The 18,470-nt window shown below is 41.1% G+C and overlaps 1 long non-coding RNA gene across 1 annotated transcript; it reads left to right on the top strand.

Annotated features, from left to right (window-relative positions):
- The first annotated feature begins 9,618 nt into the window (after positions 1–9,618).
- LOC117439568 (uncharacterized) lies at positions 9,619–14,396 on the top strand. The gene is made up of 4 exons (XR_004551172.1): positions 9,619–9,740; positions 10,638–10,726; positions 13,970–14,094; positions 14,184–14,396. It is a non-coding gene; the product is annotated as an uncharacterized lncRNA (long non-coding RNA).
- Positions 14,397–18,470: the final 4,074 nt, after the last annotated feature.

The following is an 18,470-nucleotide window of genomic DNA, read 5'->3' on the forward strand; positions in this document are numbered from 1 at the left end:
ACGAAACCAAATGGAAGGCATCGGACGACTTTACAAGGGACGACTTTACTTGGAGCTTTACAAACATCACATGCGAAATGCAAGACTTCTTTGTGGTCTTCAGCATCTACTTCAACGACGAATCCGTAGGAAAAAGAAGGTAAATATACGTCCTATTCGATGGCGTTAGAGCTAGCTGTTGTTAGCCTCTGCATGCGCCAATCTCAAAATACCCAGCTTTGTAGCATTAATTACTATGGTATAACATTAAAACGGATTCTCAATGTTATTTCCACAGATCATGTTGAAATGGCGGAGGTCGCGTGTTATTTGGACACAGCTCAGATCTTCCGATTGGTGGAACACCATCGCTTCAGACTTCTCCCCTCAGCAATTCATGCTGAATTTCCGAGTGTCCAGGGAGTCCTTTGAGTACATCTGCAACCAGCTCAGCGGCGTTTTGGGGAGAAGAAACAAAAATTACCGTCGGTGTTTACCCAATAAAAAACGGGTTGCAATTGCCCTCTGGAAGCTGGCCACCGGCGGAGAATACAGGACCATCAGCCATCTTTTCGGGGTAGGCCTCAGCACCGTTTGCCTCTGTGTTCAGGATTTCTGCAGGGCAACCATGGATGTTCTGCTTCCACTGCATATCAAATTCCCTGATGTGGAGAAGTTGGTGGAAATGGCCACTTTTTTCAACAACCGTTGGAGAGCACCACAGTGTGTTGGTGCAATAGATGGAAGCCACATCCCTATTTTAGCACCAGAAAATGATCCCAAGGACTATTATAACAGAAAAGGATGGCATTCTGTTGTTCTACAGGCTGTTGTTGATGGCAGGGGAAGTTCTGGGATGTGTGTGTTGGTGACCCAGGTAGTGTACATGATGCTAGAGTGCTAAAACAATCCAATCTTTGGGTGGCTATCAGTGATGGAGTGTTGCTACTGTAGGCCAAAACCAAATGGCCATCTCTGGCTGTGATGTGGGACATTACCTGATTGGTGACCCAGCCTATCCAATGCAAAGATGGCTAATGAAACCATTTTCGGACACCGGGAGACTGACCCCTGAACAGCACACCTACAATCAGAGGCTGAGCAGTGCACGGGCGGTTGTTGAGATGGCTTTTGGAAGGCTAAAAGGAAGATGGAGGTGCCTCCTAAAAAGGAACGACAGTGAGCTGGAGCTCACCAAAATAATGACAGTGACTTGCTGTGTACTACACAACATATGTGAGGAACATAGCGACAACTTCACTGAATATTGCCATGAAGTTGTGTACAACCAACCCCCTTTACACCCCTTTCCAGAGAACGGTAGACAAGAAGGAGCTGATGTTAGATCTGCATTGATGGAGTATTTCAACATGGGGGACCACTAATATTACTGTAGTTAAACCTGATCTATTTTATATCATGCCTCTTACAATAAAATCACTGGATCAGACTTGAATTGTGTTTTATTTTGTATACAAATCACAGAATGTAGATAAACAGGTATGAACAATATTCTTATAAAAATAGTGCATACCCAAAAGGTTTAGACCAGGGGTCTCCAACCTTTCTTCATCTGAGAGCTACATTTATTCACATAGCACTCATCGGTTGAATTAAGCTACTTTTGTAAACTTGTGAAATTGCAATACCCAAAGCTTATCAAAATAAAATGTGAGTGTGTGCTGTCACCTGAGCTGCTGTGCTGTGTGTGCAGAGACAGCTGTGCTAAACATTCATCAGGGTTTGGTCGCTCTCTCTTTGGATGTGTTATGAACAACTTAGTGCTAACCTCAGCTTTGTCATTACATTTGTGCTGGGTAAGGGCACAGTACATATGAGTTATTTTCCTTCACTTTGATTTATGTCAGTATTATATATCCTAACTTCTTTCTAAAGATAAATAGGAATAAAATAAATGGTGTGCCTTGCTCCAGCTTGACAGACACATTTATTTTCGATAACATAGGTAACGATTTCATTTAGCATAATTTTGTTTAAAGAATGCATGGCAGAATCAGACTTAGCATACGAGTAGTTCATCAGTGTTTAAGTTAAATAACGCTATAGTATGGCAACACAATGATAATGGTAACATGCTGATGTTTAGCAAGTATAATACCTATCATCTACCACTGTTTTAGTTCAGTATTTTATCATAGTGACATTAGCTAGTTTGCAGTGGATCACTGAAAAAATTAAATGTAATAAGACATGACTTTTGACTTATGTTTATTTTACATACAAAGTATGGACACTATTCGTACTGTATATAATATAAATAAAGTGAATTCAAAAAAGTGTGGAGAACATACTGTATATACTATAATTAAGTGTATTTAAAAAAGAATGTATACAAAGTATTCACAAAAAAGTGTGGAGAACATACTGTATATAATATAAAGTGAATTTAAAAAAGAATGTACACAAAGTATTCACAAAAAAGTGTGGAGAACATACTGTATATACTATAACTATAAAATAAGGTCATTGTTTGCTGTTGGTCTCCATCACCTTCACCATTCTGTCTAACAAGCCAAGCATTTGGCTGTTCTGCTCGTCCTTCGCGATTCTGTTGATCCTGTTCTGCTCGATTCTGCTCTGCTCTGTTAAAGCAGTTATGTTGAAAACCCGTAGGAACTCAGCATTGGTCTCCTGCACCTCCTGAAACATCGCCCGGGGCTTCTCCAGTAGCTCTTCGTCCCTGGCGTCACTCTTCTCCATTAACAAGACAAGGCCAGATGACGAATCCCGCTTCCTTTTAACTACAAAGGGAACAATAATAATGAAGTCAACACCGTATTCATGGAATTCTATGAGGTGTAAATTATATACTGTGTAATGAAATGTTTTATTGTTATTATGGCTGCAGTTGCATAACTTGAACAACTACTACAGTGACAATGCCATGATAAATGGCAGTATTACCATTATGACCACTGTAAACCTTACCCTGTTTGTTTCGGCCCACTGGCTGGTTAGGGTCACCAGAGATTCCTGGGAAGAGCTGCTTGTGGCAGGAGGAGACCCAAGCATGTGCACGGGCGAGCTACACGCCGATGGTAGTGGTGGTTCCGACACAGTACACTCCAAACGAGATATGTCTGTAAACACAATATAAACACAATGAACAGCCGGGGCTGGAAAAGCGCTGGTGTGAAAGGGGCATGTGCGACTGTAACTCCACAGTTGCCTACACTCTTTTCGGGTTTGCTAACGGTAGCTACTTTAGCTTGATAGCTAGCCATGGCTCTTTCCCCACCCCAATGATTTTATGTGCTTTTTAAACGATAAAATTGTTACTCTTAGAAACAAAATTAATGACCTCTTGCCTTTGACCAGTATAGTGTTATCAACAGCTCCCGGAAACGTAAGTTCTAATATTACACTAGATAGTAAACTAGAATGCTTTTCAGCCATAAACCTTGAACAATTACATTCAATGATTCTCTCTTCTAAACCATCAACGTGCATGTTAGACCCAATTCCAACTAAGCTGTTGAAGGAAGTTTTTCCATTAATTAGCACTTCTTTATTAAATATTATGAATATATCTTTATTATCAGGCTATGTTCCACAATCATTTAAAGTTGCAGTGATAAAACCGCTTCTTAAAAAGCACAACCTCGATCCAGAGGTTTTAGCCAACTATAGACCTATTTCTAATCTTCCGTTCCTCTCAAAAATTCTTGAGAAAGCGGTCGCAAAACAGTTGTGTGATTACTTAAAAAACAATGATTTATTTGAAGATTTTCAGTCTGGCTTTAGAACACATCATAGCACAGAGACAGCTCTGGTTAAAGTCACAAATGACATTCTAATAGCCTCAGACAAGGGACTTGTCTCTATTCTTGTTTTGCTCGATCTCAGTGCTGCATTTGATACTATCGACCATGATATCCTATTGCAAAGACTAGAGCACTTAGTTGGCATACAGGGAACTGCTTTAGGCTGGTTTAGGTCCTATCTATCTGAACGCTCTCAGTTTGTACATGTTAACGATGAATCTTCCACGCAAACCAAAGTTAGCCATGGAGTGCCACAGGGCTCAGTGCTCGGACCTATTTTGTTCACATTATATATGCTTCCGTTATTATGAGGAATCATTCTGTAAACTTTCATTGTTATGTGGATGATACTCAACTATATTTATCAATCAAGCCTGATGAAATTAATCATCTAAATAAAATTAAAGACTGCCTTAAGGACTTAAAAACGTGGATGACCTTAAACGTTTTGATGTTAAACACGACCAAAACTGAAGTTATTGTACTTGGCCCGAAAAATCTACTAAACAAATTATCTAAAGATATACTAACTATGGATGGCATTAATTTGGCCTCCAGTGAGACTGTAAGGAATCTTGGTGTTATATTTGATCAGGATTTACCCTTTAACGCCCACATAAAATCAATTTCAAGGATCGCCTACTTCCATCTACGTAACATTGCAAAAATCAGGCATATCTTGCCTCAAAACGATGCAGAGAAACTAGTCCATGCATTTGTTACTTCTAGGCTGGATTATTGTAAATCTTCATTATCAGGGAGTACCAAGAAGTCAGTCAAGTCGCTTCAGCTGATTCAAAATGCTGCAGCTTGTGTACTAACCAGAGTTAGGAAAAGGGACCACATTACTCCTGTTCTGGCTGCCTTACACTGGCTCCCTATAGAACACAGGATAGAATTTAAAATTCTTCTTCTCGCCTACAAAGCCCTTAATGGGCAGGCGCCATCTTACCTTAAAGAACTCATTATACCCTACTGTCCTACTAGGGCATTGCGTTCCAAGAATGCAGGGTTGTTGGTTGTTCCTAGAGTCTCTAAAAGTACAATCGGAGCCAGAGCCTTTTCTTATCAAGCTCCACATTTGTGGAATCAGCTTCCAGTTTGTGTTCGGGCGGCAGACACCCTATCCGTTTTTAAGAGTGTGCTTAAGACCTTCCTTTTTGATAAAGCTTATAGTTAGGGCTGATTAGATTCAGCCCCTAGTTTTGCTGATATAGGCTTAGTTTGTCGGGGGACATCTTACTTCTTCCTTCTCTCTGTCTATACCTGTGTACTCAAATGTTCCGATTAACCCAGCTTCCCCAAATTTCTTTATTTTTGGTGTCTATATACGCCGGGATCCGGAGTCATGGATGATCCTGCGGTCCTGTGTCCTGGATCGCGAGCCCTGGATCGCGAGTCGTGGCTGTGGTCATGGATCATCGGTCCTGGATGGATATCCTCGTGGATTCATCTTCCTATTATACACACATGCATTTCCAAACATTTGGACTACCTATGTTGCAAATGTATTATCTTTTCAATTTACACACGGCATCTATTGCACGTCTGTCCGTCCTGGGAGAGGGATCCCTCCTCTGTTGCTCTCCCTGAGGTTTCTCCCATTTTTCCCTTTAAACTGTGGCTTTTCTCCGGAAGTTTTTCCTTCTACGATGTGAGGGTCTAAGGACAGAGGGTGTCGTATTGTCATACTGATATTCTGTACACCCTGTGAAGACCACTGAGACAAATGTAACATTTGTGATATTGGGCTATATAAATAAACATTGATTGATTGATTGATTGATTGAGATTCTGAGAGACACATTTATTGTGGATCATAAATATATCAGCAATTAAACAACATCTTCCATCTCTCTTCACACAATACGTCTCCTTACAGTATCAACATTAATTCGGCTGACTTTTAGATTTGATCCAATTGGTAGATAGGCTGTATTTACACCATAATGGTGCACAGCTGATAGAAAGGGACTTGTAGTTTTTTAAAGATATTACTGATTTTCTGAACTACCTTTCCAACTCCTCATGCAGTTGACTGTTACAGGTTCATGGTACAATGCATACGCTTCAAATTGTTACCCGCTCTATCGAAATCAGTCGGAAGTCGCAATGGCTCATTTCAAAATAAACGTGGATTTGCGTAAAAAACTATTTTTTTGGGGTTCGGGTGTTTTGTTTGATTTTAAACAAACAAAGTCTTGGCTTTCAGACTATGAAACTTTTATTTCCAAAATCACACGATAAATACATTTTTGAAGCTTGTCAAGGGAAGATGACAGGCACCTCTCACTCGCAATCTGCTCTTCCGCAGCGCCGCCCCCCCTCCCTCCGGCTGACATTATGAATGTACGCGTATAGTAATCATAAATAACACGGCAGGGTCCGTTACAGTTTGTTTTCATCTGATTTCAATTAAACAAAGTCTTGGCTTTCAGAATATTAAACTTGTTTGGGCAAATTCGGATGATAAATACAACTTTGAAGCTTGTAACGGCATAATTACAAGCGAAGAACGGAGTAACTTAACGTCACAGCAGGCATAACAACAGCCGGTGTTTCTCGTGAGGGTTTTCCCCGGGAAACAAACACAATACACACAAACGGCCTTTTTCTCAAAATGACGACTCGGTGACAGTCATTATATAATGTGACATATTTTGCTTAATATTTGGAGTACAAAAACAATCCTGATATCATTAGAAAGCTAGGAATCTCCTCTTTCCAGCAGTGTATACAACTCAAAATGTGTCTTCGGGTCAATGCGACTGATTTTGATAGAGCAGGTCACAATTGAGAGACTGAAACTGTATTTTTCCTTTACCGTTCTGTTTTAATTTCACAATAAAGTCAATAAAAATATGATGTTTCATATTATTATATTTTATTCACGAGACCACTGGTTTTTTAACCTGCACCGCCTAGTGGTTAAAGCACGTCATTGAATTTAGTTGTTGAATAAGTTATATTTGATGATAACATTTAAATATTAAGAGTAGCCTACATACAAAATAGGGGTCAATGATAGAAATAGAGAATAGAAAATACCAAGAAGATACTGTAGGGATCTCTACAATAAAACAGTTTAGTGCAGGACGTCCAAAGATATTAACCTGTTAAGCCCCAAAGACCCCTTCGGCGGGTCTTTTTTTTACTTTCTTCACAACACTGAAAGATCAGGGGATCCTAATATTTAAAAACCTATTAATGTGTTATACCAGATTAACGGGAAGAATCTCAGCTAACTGACGCTACAAACCATTTTTACCAAAACAAAACACAAGTCTCATAAGAAGCATCTAAATTACCCCTGGCACAGAACTCAAGATAAAGATACCCTTATTACTTATCGTAACTGCACATACAAGATATCCGATTAAAGCTGAGACTCCACAGATTATATTGGTATAGTATAATCACTGAGTGATTAGAACTCGCGACAGGGGAAGCAAACACAGACATCACAACATGTAGCATTACGGAGCAAAAACGGGACATCGTCTCACCTTAGCTGTTATTCTGATCAAAAGTCGTATTCAATGGCATTAAAACGATAACAACGCGGCTGAAGGTTAATCCATAGGTTAATAACAATTAGCTGCTAATGGAAGCCACCAGAGTTATCGCAGCTTCCGGTTTTGGCTACGCGTTAGTGATGTGTCGGTCGCGAACGAGCCGATTCTTTTGAACAGCTCTTTGGTACGAACCGAGTCCTACTTGGTGAGAGCCGTTCTTGTTATCGTTCAATCGTTGGTCCGCACTCACTGCCTGCCAAAATCCACTCGCCTTTTAAAAAGCTTGATTTTGTTCCCCAAACGTATTCTGTGAAGACCCGCCCCTACTCTGATTGGTAGGTTTCAGCACGAGGAGTGAGATGGGGTTGGTCTTAACGGAATACGCGCGAGAGAGGTCATAACATGTGGTAGCCTACAGGACAGGTAGACGACGTGTTCTTCGGATGGAAAATGAGCCAAACGCGAAAACGCAGCAGCATTTGGATGCACTTCAACCAAAACCCAGGCAGTGCAAAAGCGCACAATTTGTAAAGGCAAAATATCCTTTAAAGAAGGGTCAACAAATAATCTCCATCACCACTTAAAAACACAGTATCTAATATTAAGAGTTGCGTGAATTTCATTCAAGGCAAGGCAACTTTATTTACTTAACACATACAGAGGGTACATTCAAAGTACATTCACTGACATGAATGACATGGATATGGCGCCACCTTGTGTCATGTTTACAATGCTGATTATTGACATTAGGTCTGGCACTTGTCAAGGTTCAGAGGCACATTTTGCAAATATGGCAGAAGCCATCCATCATCTTAAGATGAGATGAAATGTTTTTGTTACAGCAGCATGTACTACTTTGTTCTACTCCACTACAATTCAGAGGTTAACCTGGTATTTTTACTCCACTACATTTATTTGTGTTACTTTTCAGATTCTGATTAATGATGTGAAATATAAACAACCCTTAAATCAGACTTTAGTCACACCTGAGTAAAATTCAGCCTTATTAGTTTGTCTGTTTTGCATATCCTCCTATTAAGAGGTTGCCCTCGGAGGATGTTGAATAAATTGAAATGGCCCTTGAGAGGAAAAAGGTTCCCCACCCCTGCTATAGATTCTACACATCCACTGGACATAGATTCTAAAAGTACAATATACACTTCTCGCTAGAAATCTAATCAAAAAGCATTTTAATGGCCAAACTATTCCACAATTTAGGATTTTCCAGAGAGGGTTATTTGTAAATAAACGACCCTCTGGAGCGTTTGCAATCGACGGGAGCATATTGTTTCTTACACGACCACTAGAGGTGCTACACTTTCAAACGTGACTGGGTCGTATTTAGCTGCTGAACAATCGACCTATATGGTCGTTTTTTGTAGGAGGACAGGCTGATAGGTCTTGTTGTGCAGAGGTGGAAAAAGATCTCAAGATCTTATACTTAAGTAAAAGTAGAAGTATCAGAGTGTAGGAAGGAATACTCTGTTACAGTAAAAGTCCTGCATTCAAATGTTACTCAAGTAAAAGTAGAAAAGTATTATCATCAGAATATACTTAAAGTACCAAAAGTAAAAGTAGTCGTTGTGCAGATTGGTCCATTTCAGAATAATATATATGATATGTGTTATAATGATTGATCATGAAAGTGTTCTCAAAGCTGGTAAAGCTGCAGCTACAGTAGTCTGAATGACTTTGTAGACTGCAGGGTAGCTTGTGGATTTACTCCAGGTGGAACTAAAGTCTGATTTAACACTTGGTTAGATTTCACATCATTCATCCACATCTGTAAAGTAACTAAAGGTATGAAATACATGTAGAGGAGTAAACGTACACCATTTACCTCTGAATTGTAGTAGAGTTAAAGTACAGAGTAGCATTACATGTACATGGAAATACTCAAGTAAATTATCTCAAATTGTACACAGTACAGTACCTGAGTAAATGTACTTCGTTACTTTCCACGTCTGTTGTTGTGTTTGAAAGACAACATGCCAATAAATATATTTGAAAATGTTGTGTTTTGTTTACCAGTATGGTTTGTGTATTTTCTGATCACCTGACTGCTCAGGTTTACGATGGGATTGAACCAACGAATACATGCAAATACAATCCAACGTTATGATAAACCATATTCATATTCATATGAGTGCACAGATTTCCATGATGTTGTTTATTAAAGTTCGGAAGGTTCAGCCAACCAAAATGTGACTCAATCTTCAGAGGCTAAAAATAGAGCAGAGCTAGCATGAGGCCTGGTCCTGACACAGGCAGCTCCACGTGCGTTCTGCCTTCCAACGGTGATGACATCTCAGTCTTGGAGCTGGAGGTGGGTGGTGGGAGCTCTCTGACAGTGATTTCAGCGCTTGGTGGTGGTGGCCGCACGTAGGTGGAACCTGTTCATTCTGGCCAAACAGTCGCAGAGCAGACACATCCTGATCCAAGACTGTGCAGAAACAATTTGGTAAGATCTTCTTTTCAAGTATATTTTTATGCACTGGAAAAGATGCTAATCCAAAATCAAGTAAAATAATTGTTTTAATAAGATGCCATATTAGATAAGTGAGATCTTGTAATTAGCTGGGAAAACATATTTTGAACACTGGAATCAGGAAATGTTTCTCAAAAGTGTTCTGTTTCTGATGTTAGTTGGTGATTTTCCAAACAAATGCGTTTTCTAAAATCAAGTAAGAATATTCCTTGAAAAAGATTATCCATCTTTAAAATAGTACAAATGAAAAACTTGTGACATTTCAAACCCAACTTGTTTCATCTGAGATACAACTCAAAATCAGATGTTTTAAAGAGTGTTTGACTTTACAAGATACTTAGGATGCCTTGTCTGTTTGCATTGTGAAAGACAGAGATCTTACTCAAGTTAAATGTAGGTCCTTTCATGCCCACCACACACATGCCTAAAGACAGCAAGGCTAAATGTCTGCTCCCCCCTGGCAAAGAACCCAGTTAGGCCAGGGTTGAAAAAAGAAGCTTCAGAGTGCGTTTAGCCTAGGGCTCATTTCCCTGATGGAGAGGTTCATGCTAAGTGTAATGAGGGTGCAGCACGATGACCACCACACACAGCCTCCATCACTAAAGTTTGTGTCCTGTTTGGGAACACTGCCGTCTCAGCACAGAACACAAGTGCATCTTAAAAGATGATTTAATTCAGACTAAAAAGACCCACTCTTTTTATGAGTATGGAAAGAAAAAGAAGAAAATATATGGAAAGGAAAAGAAACAAAGGAATGGCAGTTGAAAGATGGAACATATGGAAAGGAAAACAAAGGAAATGGTTTGAGATGTTTTTGAAGTTCAGACCTATAGTTCATGATAGGTGAGTCTGTCATCCTTCCCTTGGCAGGTCTGTGTCCTGTGTCCTTGGGCTTCAGATGGCTTAGACCTGTGATACTGGGCCAGAGACAAACTCCATCAGCAGATGTAATGTTGTGGGTAAGAGACGTACATATTATTCTGTTGCCCACTAGAAAGCATTCCAGAATCACAGTTTCTGCTACAAGATAGTTGAACAAACAATCTACTGCAAATCGATGTGACACACTCCCCAAACAGCAAAGGGCATGCTTCCACTGACCAGCAGGCTGAATATCTGATCAACGGCGACCTTGAGAGCCTTGAAAGGCGCCTATATAAAATAAATGAATTATTATTATTATTATTATCAATAACATGCCTGAGCTCAAATGTGAGCGAACCAATAACACTCTTACAAATAAACTGGGCTGCCTGTAGGGATACTGAGCAGCTTCGGGGTTCAGGGGGAGTGGCTGTACCCGTAGGATAGAAAAGGGGGAAGTGACGTCTGACTCAGAGGTCGTGCGGCTGTGGAGAAGAATGTGTTGCCCACATTCTGTTATTGAGTTTAGGCTAGTTAGCTAGCAGGTTTATTGTTTTGGGTGCAGTCACTTTTGCCTCCACTTGCTGTTCAAATAAATGTTGAAAGAAAAAGTAAATCTGTTTACAGTTCTGTTTTATATGGGTGTTGAAGAAGAAGAAGAATTGAGAGGGATGAAACCGTCTTTAATGGTCACACATGCAGAGCACACAGCACACACAGTGAAATGTGTTATCTGCTTTTAACCCATCCTAGTACCAGGAGTCTAGTACTAGGAGCAGTGGGCAGCTATTGTACAGCGCCCGTGGAGCAATGGGAGTTATGGGGGTGGGGGAATGTCCGGTGCTTTGCTCAAGGGAACCACGGCAGGGCAGGAGGTGAACTGGGACCTCTCCAAGTAGAAGTCCACACTCCAAATGTAGGTCTGGTCGGGGACTTGAACCGGCGACCCAACGGCTCACAGTCCAAGCCCCTATACTGACTGCCATAGATTTAGTCCCTAATTTTGCTCTCAAAATGGACCAGATTGATGCATTTAACTTCAACATTTAAAAAAATAATAATTCCCGGGGGAGCATGCCCCCGAACCCCCTTAGAGGAGGTGAGGTCCACCACCTGCCCACACCCCCTGTTAAATTGTCTCACCCACATTGAGGATGCTTCCTACGCCCATGTTTTATTCCATGTGTCAAGTCAGGCAAATTAGGTCCAAATGTTATTGCATCAATGATCTGTTAACATTAAAATCACTAAATATATGCTGTAACTATTTTGCTCTAGGCAACTCAAGGGCTCAGGTAATGTGATTACTATATGAATAATGGTCCAACATAACATTAAAGGCATAGGGTTTTTTGTTAAGTGACATACTTTCGTCGCCGGCCGGCCGATACATGCCGCGCATTAAGTGGGCCTGTCTGTCAATTAATCCCCGGGCCACTTTCCCCCCCCAGTCCGCCCCTGCATGGCGGCGTGCGTTGAAGCTTGCCGGCGGGCATGTCTGACGCTCGACCAACAACCAATCACATGGATCTCCCGCCCCAGACACACAAGCAGCGGTTTGATTGGCAAGAGCTTCTACTGGCATATGATTCGATTGGCTACGCTTTGCTCCCACAATGCAGTTTGGCGAAGCGTCACGTCACCCCATTGAAAGTGAATGGGCAGAAGCGTTGAAGCTTCAATGCACGCCGCTGTGTGTAGGGGCCGTTACGAGCACTATAGAGCACGCGAGCACACACAAAATATTATTTTACCAACGTTGTGGAATTTATTGGCTACATATTACACAGATTATGCACGGCTGCAGCAGCAATAACCATAAAATAATAATTAAAATACCACAAACATGTTATTGACCAGTATACAGATTATGCACATGATTTAGCAGATCTAGCGTTTTTAGAGATAACAAATTCCGAGATACGTTTTTGCGCCATGTCAGTTACTTGTGTTGTTGTGCGTCACGTTAAAAGTAGCCGACTAAAAACTAACACAAAACTTTTTTTCCACATCTTTTTTATTTTTCTTCCCTGAAGCAAAATAATGTATTCTATAGTTATACACTGATGTATTCTCCGGAGTCGATTTCAGCCAACAGTTGTCACGCCCCAAACTGTGTCCCTGTGTGTCCCTGTTTGTTCCCCTGTGTGTGTGGGTGGAGGGGGTGTGGTTTCCAGAGGTGGGACCAAGTCATTGTTTTGCAAGTCCGAGTCATGTCTCAAGTCTTTGCGCTTCAAGTCAAGTCCTAAACTTTGACAAAAGGAGTCTTAAACAAGTCCTTATGTGCATTTCACCAAATGTAATGACATCGATCAACAGAATAATACTTAATAATCAAACTGCTCTTTATTAGTCACATTCATAATTGAATAATCAATTTTCTCTCTGCTGGTGAAGTAACATGTTTTTCTTCTATTTTAAGAGGGATCAGTAAGGTAAGGCTACCGTGACGGTTTGATTCAGAAGGAGTTTAATGTATAAGATCCCTGATGTTGAGGAAACCAGAATGTTTATTTCCACTGTGTACAACATGTTATAAGGGACCCACAATCTATCTTTATGCAAGGGATAATGTGCAGCGAGGCGGTCTCTATGGGGAAAAGAACACCTGAATCTAGATCTCTCTGCAGGTGGTACTTTAACTATATTTTGATGGTAATACTTTTGTACTTTTACTTGTAACATTTTGAATGCAGGACTTTTTATTGTAACCGAGTATTCCAAAACTCTGGTACTTTTACTCAAGATCTGAAGTTCTCCCACCTCTGACAGTAAATCCTGAGTGGTTACCAAAATAAAGGTAACCAAAAAAGATTATTTTCATTTTACAAATCCTGCACTCAACTCTGCTTTCTCCAATATAATTGAAAAGCAGCCAGACGCTGCTTCTTTTTTCGGTTTTCGCTCATTTCTTGACTTTTTCCGACGCGCTTGCATTTAAATCCGTCTCCCCGTCGCTCTGTGCAGCTGGCCTGTACCACTACACCTGCTGTGCCCCCCACCCTTCTTTCACATAATGGTATGATCCTAGTGTGTCCTGGCATATGATTGGCCGCATGGTGGCCCAGCTAAATAAAGACCCGCCCCTGCCTGCAAGGATTCTCAGCAAGAGTAGGAGCAGCTGAAGATTCTGCTCTTATAACGGCAGCTCGCGATCGGCGTGTTGGAGACCTCTTGAGTTAAATTATCAAGTCAGAAGGCTCAAGTCCAAGTCAAGTCCTGAGTCATTGGTGTTCAAGTCCAAGTCGAGTCGCAAGTGTTTTGTGATTTTGTCAAGTCGAGTCTCAAGTCATCAAATTGGTGACTCGAGTCCACACCTCTGGTGGTTTCCCTTGCAGGCAGCAGTCTGATTGCTCTCACCTGGCCGTCCGACTCAGCTGTCCCTCATCAAGCCAATCAGGACCCAGCGTATCTACTCCATGTCTCCCAGCAACTCACCACCAGATTGTTTTCTACACCAGTGGTATTACATCCTCCTGGCTGCTCCATTCAGTTATCCTGTCTGCGTGTTATTCTGTACTTTTTGTAATTATTTTCTCCTTGTGTTTCCAGTGCAATCCCTCGGCCTTCGTCCACCAGATCTTCCAGACAATCTGCCTGCTTCTTCCTTCACCATACCTGCCTGCCTTGTTCTCAGTCCAGCCTGAACTGCTTACCTCCACTCCGGACCTCCATAGTCACCAAACCTGCCTGAGTCTCCGAACAATAAACCATTCAAACATCTTCAGTCATTGCCTGCGCCTGGGTCCTGTTTAAAACATAATCCTAACAACAGTGATGTTTAAAAGAGGCGTGACGCATGGCTGGACTTATGTCAACGAAGCACAGTTGTGATTATAAGTTATTTAAGATGATCAAATGTGCATCAGACTTTCTGCCCTTTACCGTTTGTTTACTCACTAATCAGAACAGTGTGTATAATATATATCGCTCAATAATATATGCAACAGGCCTACATTACACACTTTATTTGTATGCTTTAGGAGACATCTAAGTAGATATTTTTCATGAAACCATAGAGTGCTTCACATAATAAATTAAAACTGCGGCCGCAGATGTGCGTGCAGTGATGAGCGGGCCCTCGCGTCTGTGCGCCTGTCGGGAGGGCGGCTGGTCGTCCCGGCGTCAAGCAGACGCGCGCGAGTCCTCCGGAATGAGCCGTTTGTGATTTCTATGATTTTCACGTCCCTGACTCCCAGGTCCTCCGGCAGCGACCAGGAAATGGATATCGGCGCACCATCTCAAAGGAAAACAAATGTCTCTAAAGGCTCGTCGAGGATCGATTATCGAGGAGGCTGTCTGGAGGAGCTGTAACCAAGGATACACTGATTTAGAGGAGAGAGGAGTCTCTTTGGAGGAACTATAACCGAGGGTACACTGATGTAGAGGAGAGAGGAGTGTCTCTGGTAGAGCTATAACCAAGGATACAGTGACGTATTCTCCGGAGTCGATTTCAGCCAACAGTGATGTTTAAAATGTTTGGGGACGGGTGGCGCAGTGGTCTGTGCATCTGATCATCAGATCAAGGGGGAGTGCTGGGGAACTCCAGTTCGAAACCCGCTCCCGCCGCCACTGCGTCAGGCCGTTGTGTCCTTGGGCAAGACACTTCACCCGGATTTGCTCCTGTGGGTATTGTCCACAGTACATGTATAATACCAATGTATACTTGTAAAAGCGCCTCGATGACCTCGAGGCGTGAAGATGGACGGTGTGGCGCAGTGCGCTGTGCAATGATCATCAGATCAAGGGGTGAAACCCGCCGCTGCTGCGTCTGTAAAGCTGGTGGGTCCTTGGGCAAGACCCTTCACCTGAACTTGCTCCTGTGGGTATTGTCCACAGTATCTGACCATTGCATGTATGATGTGCAATGTGTGTATATGTAAAGCGCTTTGAGTCATTGATAATGCGCTATAATAAATGTAAGGAATTATTATTATTAATTATTATTTAAAAGAGGCGTGATGCATGGCTGGCATGATTATGTCAATGAAGCACAGCTCTGCAAACTGTTTGTGTTTGTTGTACATTGTGTGTGTGTGGGAGAGTTGATGTGCCTGGCAGACAGGCGGGTCTTGGTAGTATCTGAGAAATAAATGGTCAAAAATGGTACATTCTCCATTAGCCTACGAGCTCCCCGTTCGAGCGGGAGACTATTCCTTCTCAATGTAGCATGACATTGGATATGCGCCTAACTTGTCCTGGATTGGAATTTTTCTTAACATTTCCCTAGGAGGAGTTTGCACAAATGTGCTTAAAATCCATGAAAAATGCACATTTTTCAAAATGGCCTACTTTCTGGAGGGTGAGGCTAATAAAAGCACATTTGAAATATGTCCGCAATCATAAGAGAAATGTGTATACAGCGTTTCGTGAATATCGGAAAAACTATATGCAAGTAGTTTGGAGTAATTTGCGACATGTAAATCGTCAAAAATTGTGTATTCGTTGTTAGCTTACGACCTCCACGATTGAGCTATCAAAAATGTTCTTCGCAATTTTGCATCATATTGGATAGGGGATGAACGTGTCCTGGACTGGAATTTTCCCGATCATTCCCCTAGGAGGAGTTCGCAAGAATGTGCTTAAAATGCATGACAAACACACATATTTCAAAATGGCCGACTTCCTGGGGGGCGGGGCTAATGGAAGCCATCGAGAAATATGTCCGCAACTCCATGAGGAATGTCTGTGCCAAAATTCGTGAACTTCTGAGAAACTATATTTGACTACCACACAATAGCTAGTGAGCAGTTTTTTGGAAAAATTACGTTGTTTTTTTTACATTCTCGAAAAGGTCATGGGCTCTGACGTGTGTCCCAAGTTTTGCGTCCGAAGCTCAATTTATGCTATCGCAATTTAAAAAAAATAGGCCACGCCCACATTCTGCATTTGTTGCGACACTTTAAATCTCAGTTCGTAGTCACCCCCAGGTATGTGTAAAAATAAAGTAAAAAAATGCGTCCATCCGTTCTTGAGTTATAAATTGGTGGTGTTTTTGGCGCCCCCTATAGTCAAAAAGGAAAATTATTTGGTGTGCCTATTCCCCAAGACAGACTGAACCTATCCACCAAAATCTGTGATGTTTGGATACATTGATGAGTTATGTTATTTGGAGCAGGCGGGATTAGACTCTGACGTCACAGTCGAGCCGTTAGTGGTCGACTCCGCCTACTAAGGGCTTCACGGCAACTCTGCAGAATCCTATGGGTGACGTCACGGACACTACGTCCATTTATATATACAGTCTATGATTCAAACTGACGGTATGTTTAAGGTACATTATGCCATAAAACATTGATTTTAATTTCTAACAGTATCTACCGTCCAATTGTTTTTCTTTATTAAACACGTAAACGGAAGAGCGTCTGAGAAGCGTTTTTGCTTTTTATCTTACTAACTGGTCAAATGGTCCTTGGAGCGAGGGGCGGGGCAAAACTCACGGAAGTGATTTCAAAACAAAAGCAATCGTTTTCTAAAATCACACTTTGAATCACTACAGTATCCTGCTGAAGGACCGGTGATTATTATAAACAAGGGGAATTTAGCGATCACAACGAAAACGGCCAAGACACATATTGAGCCCAGAAAATGGATGTTATTAAGGGCTGTAAATATAATAAGCCTCTGTCTAAAATGGACAACATTGTTAAGAGATTTAAACTATACAGCGGTTCTGCACTGCGGTCACTCAGCCGCCTCTCGAGTTTGTTTTTTCAAATCAGCTGCTCATCATGCACCAGAAGACATCATTTAAGGAGTCTTTTCTCAATTTTCTTTTACCGGGGGAGCATCCCCCCGGACCCCCTAGTATTGTTTGGTCACCATTTCCACAGCATCACCTAAAATATTTTCCACCAGCCGCCACTGAGTATAAAGTATGTCATATGTACATATTGTTAATTTGTTATAATACTCTTAAAATTGTTTTTACACAAAAGCTAATTCCTCATAACCTACAGCTAATAAAACCAATTCTGATTAAGTGATTCCATTTATCCGACCTGAGGCCCTGCACTAAAATGAGAGCGTTGTTTAAATGCATTGAAGAAAAAAATTGCTTTTGATATGTATATTACAACATGTAGTGCCTTGTGTTTGGCAATGAGGATGACACTGTACACTCACAAAACACCAACACATTAGAAACGTTGACTTTAATTAAATGTATTATGTTAACAGATAACACATTGTATTAAGTTTAAATATAAAACAATAGGTTCAACTTAATATTGTTGCTTTCAACTAACCTAATACACTTATGTGAAATCTGATGACATAATACATTTAATTAAAGTCAACATTTCAGTTTTTTCAGTGGTACACTGCAATACTTCAAACGTTGACTTAAATAAATGTTTCATGTAAACAGATAAGGCATATGTTTACATTATGCCTTTTATGCTCTGAGTTTTATGTAAACGCTCTGAGTTTACGAACGGTCCGATTTTATTCCGAGAGGATTGTCAGTTTCACACATGGGCTGCAGGATATTGGGCTCCAATCACTAAGCAGACGCAGCACTGTATGGCAGGGCCACTATGTGGACATTTTTGCTTTATTTGTCTACACAGTGGTTATTGGACATGTGTTTTGTACATACAATTTATTGTGAGGCTTGTTTACTGCTGCTAGCTGCATCAGGTACATTTTTCGGTAATGTAGACATGGTTATATAGCAAATAGCTAAAGCTTTGTGGTAAATACTACATAGTACATACAATATATGTATTTGTATTCCGGCAACAGTTGCCTCTCATTCAACATCATTTATGTAATTATAAAATGTAATTGTGATTTGGGAGCACATAATAAACTTGGTCTACAGAGCACAGCTGTTGT

The sequence above is a fragment of the Pseudochaenichthys georgianus genome, chromosome 24 (genome assembly GCF_902827115.2).
Source record: "Pseudochaenichthys georgianus chromosome 24, fPseGeo1.2, whole genome shotgun sequence".
NCBI classification, from domain to species: Eukaryota; Metazoa; Chordata; class Actinopteri; order Perciformes; family Channichthyidae; genus Pseudochaenichthys; species Pseudochaenichthys georgianus.